Genomic DNA, 4,297 nt, shown 5'->3' on the forward strand with positions numbered 1-4,297 from the left:
CCCATTTTTTACATCAATCACAGCTCCAGCAGTAGCAAGGAAAGGTCTACCAAGAATAATAGGAATGTGTACATCCTCCTCCATCTCCAATACCACAAAATCCACTGGTATGAAAAATTTTCCAACTTTCAGAGGAACATTCTCAATTACCCCAATTGGAAATTTAATAGACCTATCTGCTAACTGTAGTGAAATGGTAGTAGGCTTCATTTCTCCAATTTTCACTTTCTCATAGATAGACAATGGTATTAGACTAACACTGGCTCCAAGATCACATAAAGCCTTATCTATACTAATATCCCCAATGTGACATGGTATGGAAAAACTCCTAGGATCTTTCAGTTTGGGTGGAAGCTTATTTTGCAAAATAGCACTGCTTTCTTCCGTGAGAGCTACAGTATCAAATTCCTCCAATTTCTTCTTGTTAGATAAAATCTCCTTCAAAAATTTAGCATATGAAGGCATTTGTGCTAAGGCATCAGTGAAAGGAATAGTCACATGCAAAGACTTCAATACTTCCAAGAACTTCCCAAATTGTTTATCCAATTTTGCTTTCTGGAACCTTTGTGGGAATGGTAAAGGTGGCATGTAGGCTTTAGGTGCAACATATTTAGGTTCTTCCTCTTTGCTCTCCCTCTCCTTACTTCCTTTTTCTTCCACCGAATTTTCTTTCTCAGCTCCAATTCTAACTTCAGCTTCAGTTTGTTCATCTCCTTCTCTGTTTTTCTCTTCTTCAATTTTCTCTTTAATCTTTTTATCTCCATTCTCCAATATTTTTCCACTCCTTAATGTAATAGCCTTGCAATGCTCCCTTGAATTCTCTGGTTGGCTAGGGAGCTTTCCAAATGCTTTGTTATTTGAAGAGCTAGCTTGTTGAGCTATTTGATTCTCTAACATCTTGTTGTGTGTTGCCATTTGATCCACTTTAGATGCTAATTGAGAAATCATTTCTTGTTGACTTTGATGGCTCACAAGTAGAGTCTCAATCATAGCTTCTAATCTAGTTATCTTGTCTAGTTGTGCTTGTTGTGGTAGAGGTGGAGCAGGTGCATTTTGAGGTTTAGAAATTCCAGGAGGAGGACCTCTATTCTGCTGAAAATTCTGATGTTATTGATATCCAGAAGGTTGCTGAAAATTCTGATTTTGTCCTTGTCTACCTCCCCAAGAGAAATTGGGGTGGTTTCTCCATACTGGATCATAAGTTGCAGAAAATGAGTTACCACCTGGTCTTTGATTGTAGTTCCCCACATAATCCACTTGCTCACTTGAAAAATCTTGATTAAGTGCAGAAAAATTTGCTGCACAATTGACATTTGCAACTCCAACTTCTACTGAATTACTAGAACCTCCAGCTGAAGAATCTACTTTCATGCTTAGCTTGTCCATTTTCCTTGTCAAAGCATCAAACTTAGCATTAATCATATTCATGGCATTAAGCTCGAACATACCAGCTGGTTTCTTGATCTCATTCCTCTCACAACTCCATTGGTAGTTGTGATAAGCAATTTTATCAAGAGCAGAAAAAGCTTCATCTTCAGATTTTTCCATAAGATCACCTCCAGAAGATGCATCAATTGTACTTCTAATAGCTGGTGAAACTCCATTGTAAAAATGTTGAACAAGCATCCACTTAGGAATCCCATGATGTGGACATCTCCTTTGCAAATCCTTATACCTCTCCCATGCTTCATATAAGCTCTCATCATCTCTAGGTTTGAAAGAAGTCAGCTCATTTCTTAGCTTAGCTGTCTTGCTTGGTGGAAAATATTGAGCTAAAAATGCTTGAGAAAGTTCATCCCATGTTGTGATAGAACCCGGTGGCAAAGAATGTAACCACTCTCTAGCTCGGTCCTTCAGAGAAAAAGGAAATAATCTGAGTCGAATTGCATCATCAGAAACTCCATTTATCTTCAACATATCACTGATCTCAAGAAAGTGTGCTAGATGCACATGTGGACTTTCACTTGGATTTCCTCCAAATTGTGATTGTTGTACCATCTGACAGAGTGCAGGCTTTAGTTCAAAATTATTAGCTTCTACTCTTGGTCTTGTGATACTTGGCATGAAATCTCCAATGTTAGGATAGGCATGATCCTTCACAGAGCGGTTGTTATTGTTGTTGGCCATTTCTTCTTGTAATTGCTCTTGCTCTTGTGCTCTTTCTTGTTGTTGTTGAGCTTTAATTTCAGCTTTTCTCCTCTTAGATTCTGCTCTTAAAGCTTTTGCTGTCTTTTCTATTTCTGGGTCAAAGAATAGATTGATTTCTTCACTTTTTGTCCTTCTCATAAAATAAAGCACCTGAAAAACAAAATAAACAAATTCTCAAAGTAAAATGGTAAAAAGAAAATAAAATAAAATGCCCAAATTAACCAAACAAACAATTGTTCAATATCAAACAAAAATCAAATCCCCGGCAACGGCGCTAAAAACTTGATGGGGCGAATCCGCAAGTATACGGGTCGTCTCAAGTAATAAAGTGATGAATCAAGTATCGTTCCCATGAGGATTTGCTGTTTGAGTACCAAACTATGAATGAAGCGATTATTTGAGCTAATGATTAATGGATAAATGGTAAATGTAAATAAGCAAGGTAAATTGATTAATCTAATTGAAATGGATAAAGAGCAAACAAATAAATTCTAATTCTAGTTCACAATTAAACTAAATTAACAATGGGTAATTTAAATGAAAGTCTAATTATGTTAAAAGTGATTCCAGAGTTGGGGGTTTATGCATAAATTAATTGGGATTTATCTTGGGCATTCCAATTTTTAGGAAAAAATAGAGTTTGAAGGAAATTGATTCTAAATTCCTTTGATATCTTTTTCAAGCAAACCAAAGTGTGTTCTAAAATAATCAAACCTACTTTCGTATGTTATTTGATTACTTTAAAACCCATTAAGTTTTGTAACCAATAATTAATTCCTCTTAAAATTCTAGTTTATTTCTAAATCTAGGTTATTTTAAGTTCCAATCCTTGATTATCTATTGTCGCAAGGTGTTTTACGGTCGCCTGGACGAACACTCACCGAAGTGGGAAAGAGTGAGGAGTCGCCACTTTAATTTTGAGGGAAATTAAAGAAAATCATTTGTGAAAATAAGTTAAAATGAAACCACTTCAGAAACAAAGATTCTAGGTTCGGGGTCCGTAAACGGGTGGGGAAGGTGTTAAGCACCCCACCTCGTCCCTCAATGAGGGTGAGCAGATTTAACTTTAAGCTCTTTATAAATTAAAATCAATAGTTAGGAGGTTTGAACGGAGATGTTAATCCTTTTGATAAAAGGGAATATTTGATTTTTCACTAATTCGGGTTACCCAGATACATAAATAAATGAGACGACCCTTAGTGAGTTGCTGTTGCGTATCAGTTTTGTTTAAGGGGTTATTTTGCATATTCGATTTGAGAATCGAATAAGAACTCTCCTCCGATCTCTTTTTAGATTAAAATTTCGATTGGAGATCGGATAAGAACTCTCCTCCGATCTCTTTTAGATATTTATGAGAATTTTTTATTGAGAATCGGATAAGAACTCTCCTCCGATCTCTTTTAAATATTTATTAGAATTTTTGGATTGAGAATCGGATAAGAACTCTCCTCCGATCTCTTTTAAATATTTATTAAAATTTTGGTTGAGAATCGAATAAGAACTCTCCTCCGATCTCTTTTTAGATTAAAATTTCGATTGGAGATCGGATAAGAACTCTCCTCCGATCTCTTTTAGATATTTATGAGAATTTTTGATTGAGAATCGGATAAGAACTCTCCTCCAATCTCTTTTAAATATTTATTAAAATTTTGGTTGAGAATCAGATAAGAACTCTCATCCGATCTCCTTTAGATATTTATTAAAGTTTTTTGGATTGAGAATCGGATAAGAACTCTCCTCTGATCTCTTTTAGATATTTATTAAAATCTTTTGGATTGAGAATCAAATAAGAACTCTCCTCCGATCTCCTTTAGATATTTATTAAAGTTTTTTGGATTGAGAATCAGATAAGAACTCTCCTCCGATCTCTTTTAGATATTTATTAAAATCTTTTGGATTGAGAATCGGATAAGAACTCTCCTCCGATCTCTTTTAGATATTTATTAAAGTTTTCTTTTTTGGATTGAGAATCGGATAAGAACTCTCCTCCGATCTCTTTTAGATATTTATTAAAGTTTTTTTTTATTGAGAATCGGATAAGAACTCTCCTCCGATCTCTTTTCGATATTTATTAAAGTTTTTTTTTTTTGGATTGAGAATCAGATAAGAACTCTCCTCCGATCTCTTTTACTTGAATGAGAGTTGGATA

General features: G+C 35.0%; 1 non-coding gene across 1 annotated transcript; it reads left to right on the top strand.

The window, feature by feature from the left end:
• Positions 1-1,636: 1,636 nt before the first annotated feature.
• LOC131178997 (small nucleolar RNA R71) lies at positions 1,637-1,743 on the top strand. The gene has a single exon (XR_009148004.1). It is a non-coding gene; the product is annotated as a small nucleolar RNA R71 (small nucleolar RNA).
• Positions 1,744-4,297: the final 2,554 nt, after the last annotated feature.

The sequence above is a fragment of the Hevea brasiliensis genome, chromosome 3 (genome assembly GCF_030052815.1).
Source record: "Hevea brasiliensis isolate MT/VB/25A 57/8 chromosome 3, ASM3005281v1, whole genome shotgun sequence".
Taxonomy (NCBI): domain Eukaryota; kingdom Viridiplantae; phylum Streptophyta; class Magnoliopsida; order Malpighiales; family Euphorbiaceae; genus Hevea; species Hevea brasiliensis.